This window comes from Lampetra fluviatilis, chromosome 60 (assembly GCF_964198595.1).
Source record: "Lampetra fluviatilis chromosome 60, kcLamFluv1.1, whole genome shotgun sequence".
NCBI classification, from domain to species: domain Eukaryota; kingdom Metazoa; phylum Chordata; class Hyperoartia; order Petromyzontiformes; family Petromyzontidae; genus Lampetra; species Lampetra fluviatilis.
The window spans coordinates 2,196,902-2,218,517 of NC_136334.1; the positions used below are offsets into that span (position 1 = coordinate 2,196,902).

Genomic DNA, 21,616 nt, shown 5'->3' on the forward strand with positions numbered 1-21,616 from the left:
ATTCAAACATCAAATGGATACCTTTTGCAAGGAAGCAAGTCTGCATTAACCACAAGTACTTCTGGTGAACATGCAAACAAAACATTCCCTGATATATGCCTCTGCAACTGTCTCACACGAGCAAACTACAGCATCCAGCAAATCGCGCAGTGTGAGACATTGCTGGTAGTTTATACAAACGCCGAGGAAAATGACTTGCCCACGTTTTAGGACTCGCGGAGTGTACAGATCCGGAGGGACGACGGCCAACAGCGGGACAACGCGGACGTTCAGAATAAACACCCTCGACATTCGAGGCCCAAACATGGCAACCTCGTGGCTTTGACATTCCTCCTCGAAGACACTTTGCGGTGTGACTACCAATCGCATCGGGACATCAATGACGGGCCGATGGGCGCCACATCGCCTGCACGGATGGAAAAAAATCAAGACAAGCCACAGCGGTGCGATTGTGGCCATGCCACTCCAACTATGCACCACAGAGTACATGCACAGATACACAAAGAGGCAGAGACTCACAGCGATTGATTCTAGACAGAAACTCAGAGATACGTACTCCATACAGATACACGGCCAAAGCGATCGACTCATTGAGACCCATAGAGATACGCATAGACTTCGAGATACAAAGCGACCCATAGGAGATACAATGACGCAGAGACGCAGAGGCATACAAAGAGACTCGTAAATATACTGCGCGTCAAAGACAAGCCGCAGTAACAATGCGACTGTGGCCATGCAAACCCTCACTACGGACCGCAGGAGGAAGAAGGAACAGCGACACGGACATAAACTCTCTCTCTGCTGAAGCCCTCTCTCTCTCTGCTGAAGCCCTCTCTCTCTCTGCTGAAGCCCTCTCTCACTGCTGAAGCCCTCTCTCTCTGCTGAAGCCCTCTCTCTCTCTGCTGAAGCCCTCTCTCTCTCTGCTGAAGCCCTCTCTCTCTGCTGAAGCCCTCTCTCTCTGCTGAAGCCATCTCTCTCTGCTGAAGCCCTCTCTCTCTGCTGAAGCCCTCTCTCTCTGCTGAAGCCCTCTCTCTCTGCTGAAGCCCTCTCTCTCGTCGCGTGGCCAGCAGCAGCAGGAAGACCTCGACATTGCCATCTGGCTCATGGACACATCGCTAATGCCATTGTGCGCGAGAATATAATGCAGAGAAAAGTACTAAAGACAACGATCCCCCGTGTAGCCTTTCACGGAATGTTGGGGCAAGTGCTGTCAGCGAGCAGCAGCTATGAAGGCCGGCACGGCACACGAGGGGGTGGGTGGCCATCGCCGCACCCGACCGCCTTTGTCTCCTCAGTGGCGATGATTGTACACACCGCATCAGGTACTCACTTGAGGTTGAGTCAACCTAGGGGAAGCCCAGGACCGGTGAAGATAATCGTCACCGGTGTTGATAGCCGTAATCTAACCGCTACACTACAGCTCCCGACAGAGTACAGAGCACACGCCGATAGACAGGACTTTCACATACTCGACTACGATGGACCCGTGACTCACAATGGAGCTGTTTGAATTCAATTCTCTTAGCTGTAGCAACTTCATTTTCCCAGAGGGACAGATAAACATGCAACACATGAATCATTGTTCTTCAGAAACTCTCCCCTCTGGGTGTCTCAGTAATGATGGTGATGGTAATCACAGTGATGATGATGATCACAGTAATGTTACTATTCTGTCTGTTACTATTCCGTCTGTTTACCCAGGAAAGCCTCACCGAGTCTCACCGAGTCTCACCCATCCACGCATCTACCCATCCACGCATCCACCCATCCATCCATCCACGGATCCATCCACGTAGCCACCCATCCACCCACCTATCCACGGATCCATCCACGCATCCACCCATCATCCACGCATCCACCCATCATCCACACATCCACCCATCCATGCATCCATCCACGCATCCACCCACGCATCCACCCACGCATCCACCCACGAATCCACCCACGAATCCATCCACGAATCAATCCACGCATCCATCCACGCATCCACCCACGCATCCACCCACGCATCCACCCACGCATCCACCCACGAATCCATCCACGGATCCATCCACGAATCCATCCACGAATCCATCCACGGATCCATCCACGGATCCATCCACGCATCCATCCACGCATCCACCCACGCATCCACCCACGCATCCATCCAAGGATCCATCCACGAATCCATCCACGGATCCATCCACGAATCCATCCACGCATCCACCCATCCACGGATCCATCCACGCATCCATCCACGCATCCACCCACGCATCCACCCACGCATCCATCCAAGGATCCATCCACGAATCCATCCACGGATCCATCCACGAATCCATCCACGGATCCATCCACGAATCCATCCACGCATCTACCCACCCATCCACGGATCCATTCACGCATCCACCCATCCACGCATCCATCCACGCATCCACCCACCCATCCACCCATCCATCCACGGATCCATCCACGGATCCATCCACGCATCCACCCACGCATCCACCCACACATCCACCCACACATCCACCCACGAATCCACCCACGAATCCATCCACGCATCCACCCATCCACGGATCCATCCACGCATCCACCCATCCACGGATCCATCCACGCATCCATCCACGAATCCACCCATCCATCCACGGATCCATCCACGCATCCACCCATCCACGCATCCATCATCCGTCCACGCTGTAACACCGAGATACACCAGCGACGCGAGGACGATTCAAGGCGCGCAGGCGGTTGACAGCACAACGAGTCACCCGGTGGGAAAGAAACTCCGGTTTCAGAAGCTTCATCCCCCCCGGGAATCCGTCTCTCTTCAAGGTGGCTTCGTAAGCCAGAAGTTTGCGCTCAACCCACGGGCGTTTTCGCTCGCACCGGGGCGCCTACTCAAGCTGGGATCTTGAGCCCCAAAACTCAGCGTTTGCCAATTTTCAAAAAACGAAGACAACACACACAAAAAAGACAGCTATTGCCGAGTTATCATGAAGCAATATCGAACGAGGATGCTGCTGGTTCTGTTTAATTGGTTGTCCCCCCCGCCCCGGCACCTCCGATTAGCAGTATTTAGCACTGTTGGCTACGGTACGGTGCAAAAGAAGTTCAACGTACACAAAGATTCCCCCGTGTAGCCTTATCAGACTGTAGGGGCAAGTGATGTTAGCGAGCAGCAACTATGTAGCGCCAGCACGGTGGCACACGAGGGGGCTGGGTGACGAGCACCACGCCTGGCCGCCTTTGTCTCCCCAGTGGCGATGTTTACACACCGCACCAGGTAATCATTTGGGGCTGAGTCGACCTAGGGAGAGGCACAGGACCGGTTCAGATAATCGTCGCCGGTGTTGGCCGTGAGCTGGAATCGAACTCGGATGGCCGGGGTCGTAGCGCAGCGTAACGCTAACCGCTACTACACCACCGCTCCCCTCCCCGCACGCAACATACGCACTCACACACAGACACACAAGTCAATCATAAGGCAGAGAGAGAGTCCTCACCGCACGACACTGACCGCACGTGCTCCTCACTGCCCAGCCATCGCCCCACGCACCTGGAAGGCAGCAGCCGCAGGATGGACATCATCCACACGCACTTCTCCTCCCCCACCTCCTCTGGGGCGACATCAACACGAAAACTGCCGATCCCAGCTGCGGGCCCGGCCCTCCCCCCACTCCTCCCAGCCACAGGGGCTCCTCCTCCCACCCCCCTTCTCCTCCTCCTCCCACCCCCCTTCTCCTCCTCCTCCCACCTCCCCCTCCTCCTCCCACCCCTCCTCCCACCCCTCCCCCTCCTCCCACCCCTCCCCCCCTCCTCCCACCCCTCCCCCCTCCTCCCACCCCTCCCCCCTCCTCCAACCCCTCCTCCAACCCGTCCTCCCACCCCTCCTCCTCCCACCTCTCCCCCCTCCTCCTCCGACCTCTCCCCCCTCCTCCTCCCACCTCTCCCCCCTCCTCCTCCCACCCCCTTCTCCCCCTATTCCTCGAAACCCCCTTGTCCCTCCCCTCCTCCTCCCACTCCCCTCCTCCCACTCCCCTCCTCCCACCCCCCTCCTCCCACCTTCCCCTTCTCCCACCTCCCCCTCCTGCTCCCACCTCCCCTCCTGTTCCCACCCCTCCCCCTCTTCCTCCCATCCTCCTTCTCCCACCCCCTCCTCTTCCCAACTCTCCTCCTCCTCTCAACCCCCTTCTCCCCCTCCTCCTCTCAACCCCCTTCTCCCCCTCCTCCTCTCAACCCCCTTCTCCCCCTCCTCCTCCCACCCCCTCCTCCACCCCCTCTCCTCCTCCTCCCCTTCTCATCCTCCTCCCCCCTCCTCCCAACCCCTCCCCCCTCCTCACACCCCCTTTTCTCCCATTCCTCCCACCCCCTCCTTCTTCCACCCCCTCCCCTCCTCCTCTCCCTCCTCCTCTCCCTCCACTTTACCCCCTCCTTCCCCTCTCCTCCATCTTCCTCATCTCCCCACATCTTCCTCCCTCACCCTCCTGCTTGACCTCCTCCTCCTTCCCCCTCCTCCCCTCCCCTCCTCCTCCCCTCCTCCTCCCCCTCCTCTTCCACCTCTCCCCCCCCCTCCTTCTCCCTCTCCTCCCCCCTTTCACCCAAAAACTTTCACCCAATAGCTAAACAATGAATTAAAGCATTGCAGCCACCCAACCAACCCAACTGGAATCAACAAGAATTTCCCACAATGCTAAAGGTGCTTCGCATACTGTATAGAGACACACACGCACACATGCGCACACACGTGTCGCGTTGCTGTCTGTGAGTTGTGTGATGCATAGCACACTGGCATTTCGACCCAAAAGGTTGCCAGGCCGATTTCGATCTCTGAGCACGGCAACTGAAACAACGGTGTGGTATGAATTGGTGCTGTATATCAAGGCCGTAGCCATGGAGTCAACATGGGGGGGGGATGGGGGGACAAAATCTTCCAGGGGGTCTGGGGGTCACCCACAGAAAAAAATAATAATCTAAATTTGAAAAATAATTTCCTGCCATTTCCTGCTTAAAGTATTAAAAATGTCACTAACACATACTGTAGGATGGACTTTTTCTTTTATTTTTTTACAATGTATAATAGTGTATTGTATTACATTGCTGTTTTTTTATTTTTTTACCTTTTCTTGTTTCATTGTATGTAATGGCAGAGACTAGGGATTAATAAACTACAACCATAACCACAATCATATAAACAGAAATCTATTTATAGCAATATATTGGGGGGGGGTATTTGGAGCATATTTGAATATTGGTGGGGATGTGCCCTCCCCAATATATTATAATTACGGCCTTGCTGTATATCGTACAGTCTACGGTCGGAAGGTCACGTGTTGTGGGGTTAAGTATGGGTCGCCCCCAACTCTTCCAAGACATCTGGCTAGCGTGGAAGAGGAGGCCAAAAATACCACTAGCAGTGGCATGAGCGAGCGATTGCAGGGCTGCGCCTTTACCGTTTAATCATTTAAAATACAAATAAAAAAAACATTTCACGTGGTGGCTCATTTACCAAAAGGTGTCATAATATTCCTGCCGGAGAACACAGCCAGCAATGCTGAGATCACGAGCCAGCAACAACGAGATTATGAGTTTGAATCCCAGCTATAACCATGTTTAACACAAATTCTAAATAACCAGCTATAACCATGTTTAACCCAAATTCTAAATAACCAGCTATAACCGAGTTTGAACCACATTCTAAAGACGCAACTAAAACAATGTTTAAACCAAATTCTAAAGACCCAACTATAACCGAGTTTAAACCACATTCTAAAGACGCAGCTATAACCGAGTTTAAACCAAATTCTAAAGACCCAACCATAACCATGTTTAAATAAAATTTTAAAAACCCAGTTATCACCTTGTTCAAAGCAAATTCTAAAGCAACAAAGGACATCACGGTAAGAAGAACACATCACACTATGTGACGAGGGGAAGGCCCTACCCGTAAATGCATCGTCGTCTTCAGTTGGGGGAGGGGGGGTCGCACGTTGTAGACGTTCGTGGTTTGAATCTAGGCGGCTGCCCTGGTTACTATTGCGGCTGTATTGACCATAACGGAAGAAATAAATATGCGCAGCTTTACTGAGGATGGTAAAGATCCCGTGACGTCGTTCTTAAGGGCAGGCCATTGTGTACTGGCCTGACGGTCAAAATTGGCCAAACTGGGATGTTTACATAACCATCACCCTCTTTTGCCGAAACTAGGAAGGACCCTGCTAAATACACAACCGTGAGACTTGGTGAGGCTTTATTGGGTAAACAAGTGCAATATTAATAATTTTATAATCCAGTACATGATTGAACTGACTTAGAGAATTCTCAGGAGCAGCAGCTCCTTCATCAAGATAACAAATCTGGGAATACGAGAACAGGGGGCAACTCTGATCCCATCCCTGAATGAAGACAACCATGACGACTAATGGATGTCCATCCGTAAGGGGGGGGGGGGGGGGTGGAGGGGCTAGCTTCACCAGAATGTGCTCTCACTTCTGATCCTACAGACGCGCGGCCGAGGCAACCCGGCCCCGGCCTGGGATCTGAACCTATTCAGCCGTCCGCTGCTGTCACCTTCTCTTCATCGCTGCCCAACTCGTCTCACTTCCACCCGCCCGCTCTCTCTCTCTCTTGTCTTTCGAGCCAGGAATTAATGTCTCACTCTTTTCCAGAACGCTGCTAGGCCGGCTTGGAGCAGGACTATCGGCATAAGGCACTACTGCGAGAGTGCAAGGTATCTATATCCATAATGACCCAACATTATTGTACCCTGTGTCAAAAGATCTAAATCAGCCCAAGTTTCCTTTCAATCACGTGACTTTTGTGTGGCCACTCCCACTCTGAGTCCCTCCCCCTCTCCCTGCCGCCCACTGTGAAAACAGACTCCGCTCCATGCGGCAGCGTCGAGGCGCTCATGCAGCCTCTTCCTCTTCCTCCCTATCCTCATCTCTCCTGACACTTTCGGTCCCGTTCCTCTGTTCCTTCTCCATCTTTTCCCCCTCAATTCCCACTCTCTCTCTTCTCTCTTCCCTTTCCCGTTCCTCTCCCCCCCCCCTCCCCCATGCGTTGTATCCTTGACACTACTCCCTTATCCCGTGGTGTGCCATGGGTTAAACAATATTCTGGCTTCTATAATCCAGTGAATATGTTTATAAAAAAAAAAACATCGAAAACAAAATGAGGCTAGGTGGTAGCGACGTGCCAAACTAATTAATAGAACGGCGTTCTGGACTGTTCCGCCCAAAATTAATCCCTGGCTGTAGCGCAGTAATTAGAACACTACACCATAAAAGTCCATATCCTGAGTCACAAACCCATATAGACTCTGGCTCGGTCTCCAACACCGCTCAGCTCAGGCTTGAGTAGTGAAGATACTTCAATGACACATGCTCAGCCTAAAGGAAAACCTGAGCACGAATGGGATCAGGCATAGAAGCACAGGGACACACGGGGATATGTTGGGACACACGGGGAGACACAGGAACACACGGGGAGACAGAAACACGGGGGAGACAGAGACTCATGGAAGCCAGAGCCGAGCCTGAGGAGCCGAGGCCGAAGCACTGTTGGCAGAATCGCAATTGCACGAGACGATTGTACGAAGGGCCCGTTTCTACCCTGGGGAGGGAGGAGGTTGGAAGGGTGCTGGGGAGCATTGGGCACGAGACGCAGAGACGCAGGCTCAAACACCATACCTGTCAATCCCTTATCAGTGCCCTACCTTATTACAAACCAATTCAGACCTTATTGGTCACCTCGTGCCCAGACAAATCTCAACCTTCACCCTACGAAGTCCCACGACAAGTGACAAACAAAAAGACCAAAAATGTTATTTACTCAATTTCCCTGTGCAAGAATACGGGTAAACCGTATGGGTTCACATCTATGTAACTCCCACTACAAAAAGCCATAAAACCGGCGAAAGGGGCTCGTCGCATGGCGCGCAATGACTTGGGAGGGACGGCTCTAACCATCAACACATACGTAACCAACGTGGAGCTCTCTCTTCGGCTGTACGCACGCCTTGATCTGTGCTAATCTGCACTGGGGTAGATCCAAATTCGTTCCGCTTCCGGGAAAATCCAGACGCATGTCGGTGCCCCTATTCACGCACCGACGTCGAGTGAACATGGCAGAGACCGCTGAAATTGCTGCAGTTTGACGAAATTATTTTTCTAAAGCTTCCAACGTTAAAGCCGGGGATCGGTAGCCGATGCTCGCAGCATCAGCTGACCTCAGCGTGGCTCCCCGGCGCGTTATTCGGGTCGCCGTTCGGCACGAGGTCCGACGCGTCGGCCCCCTACACGAATTCGATTTCTCCGGCGAATTCGGTTTCATGTAGAAGCACGCAGAGGAGGCAGTCGGGGCGGCGGGTGATCGGGACGGTCGAAGAAATCTGCGGCTCCCCACGGATCAAAAGGAAGTCGCAGATAAGGGGAGTTCTCCCGTGCAGTGCAGCATCTGTGCGGCAAGGTTCGGATTCTCTTGAGTGTGACTCCGGAGAGCCAACGGGGAGTGCGCAGGCCACGTCGAGAGTTTGACGGGCACAGTCTGGTCACAATCTTGATTTGAAGCTTTCGTGACTGCAGGAATCCATACTCTTTGGTTCTTTGGGTGAAGTCACGTAGGTATAAAATAATATTACATTTTAAAATAAAATAAGATTTAATTTTAAAATAAAATAAGATTTAATTTGAAAATAAAATAAGATTTAATTTAAAAATAAGTATAACCAGTAAAAACAAAGTTTTTCACTATAAATCCTTTATATGCGTGGCGGCTAGAGTCCTCTCGTCCTCTGGCTTGAGATGGCTGCCACCTATGGGTCAGACGATTGCATGGCAGCATTAAGCAATTGGTAATTGAATATAATATTTTTGTTCTAATAAGTGTAAAATTTGGGAATTTTTTTTCACGAACATTAATTGTCACGCACAACGAGTCTGTGTGGAAAATGTCAGCTCGATTGGATCACGGGAAGTGGGTTAAAAAACGACCGAAAGATGTGCACGGTCCAAAGCAAGCAAGCAAGCGAACTTAATATAAAGGATTTAAATAAATATATTCGCCTGTGGAGGACGCGGGGATCGATCCCGCAACCTTTGGCATGGGAAGCGAGGGCGCTAGCAACTGCGCTACTCCGCCAGGGCTTGTGGAGGTGTCACGCTCTGGGCTCCTACACTGTGACGTTCAGCCAAAGCAATGAATGAGTTCTATTTGAATAAATGTAAAAAAATATATTCGCCTGCAGAGGACGCGGAGATCGATCCCGCGACCTTTGGCATGGGAAGCGAGGGCGCTACCAACTGCGCTACTCCGCCAGGGCCTGTGGAGGTGTCACGCTCTGGGCTCCTACACTGTGACGTTCAGCCAAAGCCATGAATGGGTTCTATTTGAACAAATGTAAAATAAATTTTTTTTGCCTAAAAAGTGTAAAATCTTGGAAAAATGTGTTCACGAACATTAATTGTCACGCACGAGTATGTGTGGAAAATGTCAGCTCGATTGGATCACGGGAAGTGGGTTAAAAACCGACCGAAAGATTTGCACGGTCGTGAGCAAGCAAGCGACCTTAATATAAAGGATTTACAAATATATATTCGCCTGTGGAGGACGCGGAGATCGATCCCGCGACCTTTGGCATGGGAAGCGAGGGCGCTACCAACTGCGCTACTCCGCCAGGGCCTGTGGAGGTGTCACGCTCTGGGCTCCTACACTGTGACGTTCAGCCAAAGCCATGAATGAGTTATATTTGAATAAATGTAAAATATTTTTTTCTTGCCTAAAAAGTGTAAAATTTCGGAAATTTTTTTTCACGAACATTAATTGTCACGCACAACGAGTCTGTGTGGAAAATGTCAGCTCGATTGGATCACGGAAAGTGGGTTAAAAAACGACCGCAAGATTTACACGGTCGTAAGCAAGCAGGCAAGCGAACTTAATATAAAGGATTTAATAAAATAAGATTGAATTTTTAAATAAAATAAGATTTAATTAAATTTTATACCTACGTGACTTTACCGAAAGAACCAGAGAGCCTTGTCACAGCTGACCGCGCAACATGTGTTTATGGATGTTTTATTTTTACAGTTAAATTTCTACGTTGCTAAATGTTTCGTGCTATATGAGTGTATCGCTGCAAACTGCTCTTTACGGGTTGAGGGAGGAGTTACCCGTCCATGAGAGGGCATCCTTGAAGTAACTTTGCAAGTGTTTTTTTTTGTGTGTGTGGTGTCATCTTGGGCCACTTCGCCTCAGGTTGCCACCTCCGAGATACAAAACAAGCCACGGCATTGAATCGGAGGCATTTCTCAGAAGAGCGGGAGAGGGCGGAAACCACACCACGGACACATTGTCTGGAGTGGCGTATCGTCGCCATCGGCATCATTGTTATCATCATCGCTACACAACTGACACAAACCGGGACGTTTAATGCCCAGGGAAGACGGGCAGATTTCTCAGTACAGCAGCTGCCTCAAACAGGGAACAGTCCCTGGGAAAACCCAGGACAGGTGGCAACCCAACGAATTCACAGAGGTGAGGCGATGCTCTACTGAGTGGAGGAATTGCATGAGAAGGATTATCTGCTTCATGGCGTCACTCCGATTGCTTCGTTTGAACATGATTGGTGAAGGATGCTACCGAGGAGGTGCTGCGGGTTTGTGCTTTACGGCTCTCCGATGTAAACTGTAAAGTTTTTTTTTGTTATTTTACCAGGTAAGGCGCACTGAGCTGTAACAGCTCTTTTTCAGGAAGCGACCTGGCCATAGGAAATGATCGCTCACCGAAGCGGTTTCTCACGTGGAAATGTGTAGCAGCAGCCAAATCAGTCGAAACGCGTGATGTTCATTCGAGATGTGGAAAACCGGACCACGGGGAGAGAGACACGCAAGCTCTAAATATAGAGCAGGTGCCAGGATCGGGATCGAAGCCACGACCTCCTGTATGACCAAGCGAGGTAGTGAACATCTCCGAGCCACCGTTTTCGGGTTGTGATGCGTATTTGACGTCGATCGCCATGGCGCCCGCAACGACGAACTCCCTGGCGTGTGTGGACAAATCGTCTCATTGAAAACGACGACGCCACATCGGTGAGCTAACAAGAAAACTGGAGGCGTCCAGACATCAGGGGGGGGCATGAATGCGACTCCTCCGGTTCCTCAGTACAACGAAGAAGCTTCACAGGTGGGAGGCTTTCACGACCAATATCGCGTAAATGTATAACTGTGTCGTTAAACCCGCCACCACCCGACACAGCCAATTAGTAAGGTTTGTCACGTAAACAAAACGTGGCCAATTCGTTACTAGTACAGCACACCGGTGTGTTGGAGAGCAAAGCCACAACATTTACAATCTGATCACCAATATGGCTGTCGCCTGATGAAGCTGGTTCTAATTACTGGCGAAACATCGTACTCAGGGTCACTCCACCTCTCTGGCAGGTCACTCCACCTCTCTGGCCTCTCTCCGTTGTGCGCTGTGAAGGACAATTGCCCAAAACGTCGCACATTATATATGTTTTGCTCGTGCGCTGACTGATCGTCGTTGCTCACTGTTGCTCGTACACTACCGCCAAACGCAGCAGCATCAGCAGCCGCATTGGTGGCGGTGAGCCTCTGACAAGACGGCCACCGCCAACAACACTTTCCCCCGTGCCATCATCATCATCATCCTCCTCCTCCTCCCTCCCTCCTCCCCCAGTCGGGGGCTGCCTGACCGGCAAACCTGCAGCGGAGGCGAGTCAGCGTCAAGGTATGTGCGTACGCGCAGGCACGCAGGCGCGCGCTCGCGGCAGGCACACGGTGATCCGGCGTCAAAGGCGAGAACCGGACCGCGGCCGCGTCTCCTTTTGTCGCTTTGAAATCCAACGCCGCCGTCGACGGCGGTGGCGTCTACACGCGCCGATTGTTGATCAGTTGCCAGGGAACGCCGTCGCCCACGTCCAGCTTACACGGGGTTGTTACAGCATCGAACCAGGGCCCTCCGTGTAGCTTGCACGGAGGGGCTGCTGGGGCATGTCGCTGGTGGCGAGCACACCTGTAAAGGCCGGCTGAGTGCACCTACGAGTGGGTGGTGTGGTGTGGTGTGGCCCAGCAGGGCCATGCCCAGCAGACTTTTGTCTCCACAGTGTTGATGTTCGCACATCGCGCCAGGTAATTGCTTAAGGCTGAGTTGATCTACAGGGGGTCCAGGTCCGATTCAGATATTCACCATTGATTGATGATGGCTGTGAAGAGGAGTCGAACTCGGGTCGCCACGATAGTGCAAGGTGTTGACCACTGCGCCACCGCTCTGCTCGTAGCATTCAACTTCTAATCCAACTACCAGGCAGGCATCCACCTCCATGTCACCCGTCAGTGTGCACACACACACACGCAAGTTGATAGCTTGATTCCTGTTGTCACTTAGTAACGATTTGGGGGGCGTTAAGAATGTCGACTTGAAAACGCCGCGCCACCGCCACACACTACTCGCGCCACAGCTCTCGCAGAGAAAGGGTGACTCTCGCAGCGTAAACAAAAAAATACATAGAAAACAGGGGGAACATAGACATAGAGGAGGGAGAGAGGGGGTAGAGAGAGAGGGGGTAGAGAGAGGGGGTACAGAGAGAGTGAAGGGGTAAGAAGGAGGAGAGCACAGCATAAAATCTCTTGTGAAATCTTTCATTTGAATGGGGGGGGGGGGGCACATAAAGCAAAGAATTGAAAAAAACCGAAATGATGAACGAAGCAAAGTGCCGACTACACCGAGCATCTTCTTGTTTCCTCTGATTGTAAAAACAAAGAGAGAGAGAGGGCGACTCTCGTAGAGAGAGAGGGCGACTCTTGTTGAGAGAGCGAGTAGAAAGGCAGCAGGAACACAGCGAACCAGCGCTATCGAATATTGCCAACGCTTTTGGCGGTCCTCCATACGTAAAGATGTTATCGGCAAAACGATGCGAGAAAAACCGACGCGTGCGAAGCAGAGACACTCCAGGAGAGACACTCCAGCTCAGACAAATCGAACAGGCGAAGTCCACAGTTGTGATGTCCCGTCATCTTCTAGGGATCCAGAGGTACGGGCCTTCATCGATGCCTGTTCGTGGGAAGGGAGTTTCACAACATTTGTGCGACGATCGTAACTCACGATTATTTTGTTTGTTAACTTTATCACCGAGCTATAAAGTTGTTTTTCAGAAGCGACCTTGCCTATCAAACAAATGATACCATCACGTGGAAATTTAGAGCAGCCAAATACTCTGAACTCGTGATTTTGATTGTAAATGTGGAGGGGAAAAACCGGAGGACCCGAGGAAAAACCCACGTGACCACGGGGAGAAAGAAAACACGCCAACTCCAAATAACCAGTTTAACATGTAGGCTTTCGCGACCAATATTATTCATGAACACATTCCTGCGGAGGGAGCTGGTAGGAACGTTGGGTTGCTCGGTCAATGGCCAGGGTCAACGGCGGCGTGGTGTATTCCGCAAATATGCCCGACTGTGAGGGCGGGCACAAGCCGGCGTGAGTAGGTTAAACGTTGAGTTTTATAAGGGCACCACGGGGTGACCAGCCCCTCCCCACCCAGCCCCACCCCTCCCACCCCCCACCCTGCCCCTCCCCACCCTCCCCTCCCCACCCAGCCCCGCCCTCTCCACCCAGCCTATCCCCACCCTCCCCACCCAGCCCCTCCCTCTCCACCCATCCCCTCCCTGCACGACGGACACAATAATCCCCTGTGGGCTGGTAGAACCAGTGGGTTCCTACCAGTATAAACGGAGCAAAGAGGGCTTCACCATTCTGGCGAATTGCCCGATGATGCTGGATGTAATTACCAGCGAAACGTCGTACTCAAAAACTGTAAATGTTGTGGATTCACTCTTCAACACACCGGTGGGATAAAGAAGTGAACTATTTGTATTTTGTCAACGTGACACTTTTTTGCTGATTGGCCGTGTCGGGTGGTGGAGGGTTACGCCACATTTGTAAATAGCGCGATCTAACCCAAAAACCTTTACTATGAATCCAAATAACCAACAGGTGTCAGGGTCGGGACTGAACCCACGACCTCCTGTATACCAGGCGATGTAGTTAACATCTCCTAGCCACCGTGGCGCCCCATCAGGTGTGTTACTTTGATTCACGTTGATTATATTGAAATGAATGTATCCATGAGTAGGACTTCTCCGGCAGTGCTGGACTACAGGGCGTGTGCATTGTCCCAGCTGACTTTAACATTGTCATCGTCGCTATCGCTCAAGAGCGGCGTCTGCTGTAGTATTGGGAAATCGAATCAAGAGCCTGCGGTGTGGCGCGGTCGAGGAGGAGGAGACGGAAGTTTTTTGATTACACGCTTTTAATTAACTCACTCTGTTTGTATCCTCAACTCTTGTCTGTTGTCGCATCCTCACATCTTGTAACTCAATTTTAACCCACTTTCCAATGTCGTATCGACTTGGTATACGTATGTCATACTGATAACAATACTATATTATATCATTAAAAATAAAATATATATATATATATTTGTAAGCAATCTTTTGTATATCTTATGTTTCGGCTTGGGTCTAATTGTCCACGTTCAACTGACGTTGGCTGTAAATCACCAGTCCCTTACATTGTGGCAAGCTTCGGGGCCACTTCCTGGAGTCGTGGAGTTCTGCCATTACTCGTACGGTACATTTCATTAAAGCGTGTTTAAAAAAACTATATTTGTAAATATTACTTATCTTATTTATTTATGTTGTGCCAATCTGCACCGCTCGCTCGGTTGCCTCATTGTCGCCATACATACGGGGTGCATGCGGAGTTGACCGGACTACAACGACCCACAGAGTTGTGTGAAGGGGCCGCAGTGCCCAAGGTGCAAAGATAACCTTCGATCTCCCCCGTATTCGCCGTCGCCAACGGCAAACAATTTCAAGTGACCTGCCTGGCTGGCGTCTGAAACGCAGCCGAATTTCACAACAAAAACAATAACAAAATCGCTATCGCCGGCGCCACCAAAAGCGATGAAACTCCTCCGAGACTTTTACTGCGGAATAAAAAAAAAAGTCCAAATGAACAAATTAAAATAGCACGAGCGTCGCCTAATCACAACAGCAATGCACGTTCTCAATCCCCCCTCCCCCTAACCGTCCCCCCCTCTCCTTGTGCACAATCCACCATTTCCGCTCCTTTTCCCGCGATCGCCCCCTTGCAACTTGAAGAAACTACCCCCTCCACATGAAGTGAGACGCGCCCTAGATTTGAAGTTTTCGTGACTGCATGGATCCATACTCTTTGGTTCTTTCGGTAAAGTCACGTAGAGTAGAAAATAAAATAAATTAAATTACGACATTTAGGGCGCAACACAAGCGTCCGTCATCAGGTGGGACAACCACAGCAAGAAACAATTGCTGAAGTGGGCAAAAGGGCTGCTGTTACAAGGGGTTATATAGGTACCTATATTAAAAACTTGATTTGGCGCTTTCTTGACTGCAGGAACTACTCGTTGGTTCTTTCGGTAAAGTCACGTAGAAATAGAAAAGAATAAATTAAATAATAGCATAAGACGTTTCGATTGCAACACAAGCAATCATCATCAGGTACAAACGAAAGAGAGAAAAAAACCTAGTAAACTTAGAAATAGAACGTAATAGAACACAGAGTCGGCTAACATAACAGTCAACATCCTACCTGGTTGATTACGTTCTTCCAAAGATTGCTTGTGTTGCAATCGAAACGTCTTATGCTATGATTTAATTCATTTTTTTCTATTTCTACGTGACTTTACCGACAGAGCCAAAGAGTAGAGAAGCACCCTGTCTACGTGTTAAACTGGCCGTGTCCAGTGTCCACTCCTCCCTCAAGACGCCCACCTCTTCTCCCTGGCCAATCCTTCCCTCTAACCCACCCCCAGTACCCACTAAACTCCCCTCCCCATACCCCATACCCGAGTCACCGCGTCACCTTGAGCTACTACCCTCGTTGTACCACTTACAAACCCACTTGTTAGGGGCCGTCCATAAATGACGTCACGCGATTTTGGACGATTTTTGACCCCCACCCCCCTCGTCACACGGCGTCACAAAAAGTCAGACCCTCCCCCCTAAAATATGACGTCACAAAGCTCTGCCCCCCCCCCCCAAAAAAAAACCATGCTTCAGATCGCTTTAATTTTTTGTCATTGTAGTGCGTATTTAATGTGGCGATGCACTCTGATGTTGTAAGAGAAAACATTTATTAAAAAGTCAATTTAATTAAGTAGAACGTGTTGTCTATACTTATTTAAAGTTGCGCATTTTGATGTGATGTCACATTTCTCAACCCCCCCCCTCGTCACACATCGTCACAAATGTCTGACCCCCCCCCCAGGTGCGTGACGTCATTTATGGACGGCCCCTTAAAGCTCCTTGGATAAAGGAGGCGCTGTATGAATATAAAAAATCACGAGCAAACAACGGGGTCACCGCCGCTGCTGTTACCGCTGCTAAATGCGCAGGAAACCCGATGTGTGAACGGGCAGCAGTAGCGGCAGCAGGCGTCGTGGGAACCGCTGGCAAGAGGCGAAGCTAACTCCTTGAGAGCGGTGGAGGCGGGAGAGGTGGATGGAAGAGAAGCGGAGGAGAGACGGCGGCAGGAGGGGGGCGACATTGCGGAGTGGGGAGGTCGCGACCGCACAGGAGGAGCTCGCTAGGAGGTGGAGCGGGTGGAGGGGGGGGGTGAAGGAGAATGTCGGAGGCTGCTGGCAACCACAGACTCAAACATAAAAGCCAGAGACCCAAAGACTCACACATAGACATATGGAGTTCCATGGACTCACACAGAGACCCACAGAGACCGATAGACTCACACAGAGACCGACAGAGATCCATAGACTAACTCAGAGTCCCATAGACTCACACAGTGACCCATAGAGATCCATAGACTCACTCAGAGACTCATACTCACATAGAGACCCATAGACTCACACAGACCCATAGACTCACATAGAGACCCATAGAGATCCATAGACTCACGCAGAGAGCCATATTCACATTGAGACCCATAGACTCACACATAGACACATAGACTCACATAGAGACAAATAGACTCACTCAGAGACCCATAGAGACCACAGACTCATATTGTGACTCATACTTATACAGACACATGTAGACTCACACAGAAACCAACAGACTCACGCAGATACCCATAGAATCACATTCAGACCCATAGACAAACACAGAGACCTACAGACTCGCACATACACACTAATAACTCACATAGATACCCATATACTCACACAGATACCCATAGATTCACACAGAGACCCATAGACTCACATAGAGACCCAATTACTCACACAGACACCCATAGACTCACACAGAGACCCATAGACTCATATAGAGACCCAATTACTCACATAGAGATCCGCAGACTCACCCAGGAAAGGCGGAAGTGGAGGCGAATGGGGGAGTCCCTTGCCCAGCAGTGGGGAGCTACCGGCTGACAGCAGCAACAACAACCTACGGACCTCTGTCACTGGCAGTAGAGTGCTTGGAGGTCGTGTGGTTACACCCGCCAGTCACAGCCGACAGGACGTCACTCTCACGAATACACCGGCGCTAGAGAGCGTAGAAGATGCACGAGGTGACTCCGACCCTGCTGGATTGGAAGCCTCGGCATCGCACGGTACCTCGGGCTCGTGCCACACTCCCAGTGCTCATGGGGGCCCGTTCGTTGTCTCTGCACTGAGGGGGTGGAGGAGCCGACCTGTAGTTTGTACAATGAGAGAGAGGGTGAACAACAATCCCCACCCTACCCCCGCACAACAATGGATACGACTATTACGACATTTCCTTTCGCTAATCAAAATGTTCCAGTCCACACTCGGCCCCTGCAACAACAATGAATCCCCCCCCCCAACATAATAATGGAGCAAAACGATAATAATAATTAAATAAGACATCAAGGCGACATTTTGTCTCGCGTGGCAGTCTCGGGCGATCGCAGCGGGTGGCTCTGTCGGCCATGGCCAATCCGCTCACGGGTGTCGGCCGCCCCACGCAGCCATGGCCGCCACTTCGCGCAATCCCACGATGTTACGACCCCGCCCGGCACGTGCACACGAGCCGGGTTCCTTCGCTCCATCTCCTCCGCGGTGCGTGCCGTCCCGGACGCGTTCCACAATTCTTGTTTACAGTTTCCCTCGTTATTCGCGAGCGACAGATTCTGGGTTTGCTCGTGAATAATACCATTTCGCGGATAATGACATTGGCCAACAAAAATGAATTGCCTTAAATAGATACATAAATAATCTATTAAATACATGGACATTATCAGAATTTGTTTCATTAAGTATATACATTTTTTTGTTAAAGTATCAAACGATACTTTATAAATGAAGTCATCGCTTTATCTCTTGTAAAATTATCTCTCGTAACTTTATCTCATCACTTTATCTCACATCACATTCTCTCTCATCACTTTCTTTCTCTCGCTGTCTCGATCCAGACGTGCGGAGTTCCAGATGCGATTCGGGGATAGCAAAATGCAAGTTCGTGAATAACGAAGGAATACTGCGTATTTTTGTTGAACGGGGTGTCCACAGATGTGTCATCATCGTCAGCCATGATCAATCTACTGCTGCGTGAAAGCCTTCCGAAGCCATCGTCACGGTGAAAACATGTTAACTACCTTGCCTGGTATGCAGGAGCTTGTGGGTTCGATCCCGACATTGACAGCTGTATATTTGAAGTCTGCGTGTCTCTCTCCTCGTGGGCAGGTGGATTTTTCTACGGATCTTCCGGATTCCCCCCCCTCCCCCCACATTTATAATCATCGTCACGCGCTTCGAGTATTTAGCTGCTATACATTTCCACACGACGATAAGCCGCTTCGTTGAGCTATCATTTGTGATAGCCAGGTCGCTTCTGAAAAAGGGCCACATAGCTGAGTGGGTCTTACCTGGTAAAATAAGAAAAAGAAATAGCTTAGTCAATAGTTTTTGCGGTCCTGCTATTAAACGAAAAATCCACCTGCCGCCCGCAAACGAGATGATTCAATTGGTCCACCTCCTGGGTGGACATCCACTCGGGCGCATTCTCTTCCTGTGCTGCCACTCCGTCGTTAGCCTTGACTACTCTTGTTGCCTGCCCAGGCCCACTCGCGCTCCTCAGCAGTCTGAGGTGCATCCAACCCTCCCTCCATCGAGTTTCTCAACGTAGTTCCCAGCATGCACCTCATCCACGCTTCCCAGTCGCCTTCCCGTTGCGTTGTCACGTCACCGTACGACACAGAGAAGGTCCACTCGTATCGCTCGGTGGGCAGTGAAGTCACAGCACCTCGCGTGTCGGAGAATGGCCAGCAGAAGCAGATCTCACGGAACTTTTTTTCGAAGAGCTTTTCAAGTGAACATTTGTACCCGCACCCAAACCGGCTGCCTCACTTTCCCACAAGCCCCGCCAAGGAGTAAAATGTTTGCCACATGGCGGATGGACTCAATTGTTGAATTCTGAGAGTTGTATTTTAAAGTGGCAAAGCAAATTGAATGGGACTGACCTTTGAATTGAGTATTCATTGGTGACCAGGTTGATGTAAACTCCCTACAGCTGAGAACCCACCAAGGTTTTCGTCACCTGCAACAGGGGTGCACGCACCTCCTGGGGGTGCGAGATGCCCTTTCTGAGGATGCCAGACATGGCAAGCTTTTTTACACGCTTTTTTTTTACTCTGTTGTTGTCGTTGTTGTATCCTCAAATCTTGTAACTCAATGTTAACCCACTTCCCAATGTGGTATCGACTGCAAACTTGGTATACTTATGTTATACTGATGACAATACTATATTCTATCATAAAAAATAATATATATTTTTTTAAACATTCTTTTTTATATGTTATATTTCGGTTTAGGTCTAATTGTCCACGGTCAACTGACGTTGGCTGTAATTGGCCACGGTCCCTTACGTTATGGCAAGCTTCGGGGCCACTTCCTGGAGTCGTGGAGTTCTGCCATTACTCGTACATTTCTTAAAAGCGTGTTTAAAAAAAGTTTTTTAAGAATATTACTTATTTTAGAAGATAAATAATCGAAACACAAATTAAGCACGGGCATGTAAGTTCAACTATTTTGTTTCATCAAACCCTATGTGTTTATTAACATTCATTCATATTTAACGATTGAGAACCAAAGGGGGTTGCAAGGCTGCAGTAAAGGTTAAGAACCGCTGGTCCAGAGGTTCACGATCCGACTCCAGTGGCCCCCCTGTTAACACTGCGAGCGAATTCACCGACTACTAACTACGAGTCCGCGCCGTCTGCTTCACGGTGCCCGTTAAAGATCTTGTGACGTTGTTGGCGAGAGTGGACCGCCGAGTGCTGGCGTCAGGGTTCAAAATTGTCTAAAAAGTTGGGATGATGCACGGCAACCATCTCCCGTACCGAGAACACTTTAGCTGGGGTCATCCTGAAAAAAGTCTTGAGACTACCCAGGGGCTCTTTTGGGTAAACAAGCAAAATAAAAAAACATGAATCGGTTTATCTACTATTCTACATGACTAAAGGCACCGTTTGGTGATTCTGCGTTGGCAGTGGTGCACAAGCACACACAGCAAAACAACTCATCACGTTAATCAATAACACTGTGACTCATAAACTCACGTGTACCCATAGACTCACGTGTACTCATAGACTCACGTGTACCCATAGACTCACGTGTACTCATAAACTCACGTGTACCCATAGACTCACGTGTACCCATAGACTCACGGAATGGGGAGGGCGCGACCGCACAGGCGGAGCCGCTGGGGGGTGGAGGAGACTGGGGGAGGCTGCTGGCAACCATAGACTTACACTGGAACCCATAGAGACCCATAGATTCACAGAGAGATCCATAGACTCACACAGAGACCCATAGACTCACATAGAGATCCGTATTCACTCATAAACCAATAGACTGACATAAAGACAAATCGCCTCATACGGAGACTCATCGACTAATACAGAGACCCATAAACTCACACAGAGACCCATATACTCACTCAGAGGTCCAGACACACAGAGACCCATAGACTCACACAGACCCATAGACTCACACAGAGACCTATAGACTCACATAAAGACCCATAGCATCATACAGACCCATAGACTCCACAGAGACCTACAGACTCACACTGAGACCCATAGACTCACACAGAGACATACAGACTCACACAGAGACCCATAGACTCACATAGAAACCCACATACTGACATAGATACACATACTCACTCAGAAACCCATAGATTCGCATAGAGACCAATAGACTCACACAGAGACCCATAGACTCACAGGGACCCATATACTCATTTCAGGCAATGGCCCTTTCACAAGAAGGGCCATTGTCCGTAACGTCTTCTATACTGTTGATCTTTTATTCTAAGCCAGTGTTGCTGGACTGACAAATGCGTTTGAGTCTCAAGAGTATTCGCGGAACGAACTCGCCGTGACCACACTGCCCCCTCGTGTCCGCGTGTGGCGGGACACAGAGGCCGACGCCCACTGGCCGGTGACCCCCCACGCAGCTGCCAAGGCCAAGGAGCTGGAGCGAGGGAGGGCCTCCACGAGAGGGCGGCTGCTATCGAGAATCCCATATCCACGATATTTTAACGAATCTCTTCGAGCATGGGCGCCGCGGTGGCGAGGTGTTAGCTACCTCTCCTGG

At 50.3% G+C, this 21,616-nt stretch overlaps 1 pseudogene across 1 annotated transcript in view; it reads right to left on the minus strand.

Moving 5' to 3' along the window:
* The window catches only part of LOC144951016 (rho GTPase-activating protein 7-like), a 188,715-nt pseudogene extending 171,237 nt beyond the window's left edge, over nt 1–17,478 (minus strand). Inside the window, exon 1 of the transcript XR_013640445.1 lies at nt 17,359–17,478. The product of XR_013640445.1 is annotated as a rho GTPase-activating protein 7-like (transcript). The remainder of the gene's footprint in view (nt 1–17,358) is intronic.
* Between the last annotated feature and the right edge of the window lie 4,138 nt (nt 17,479–21,616).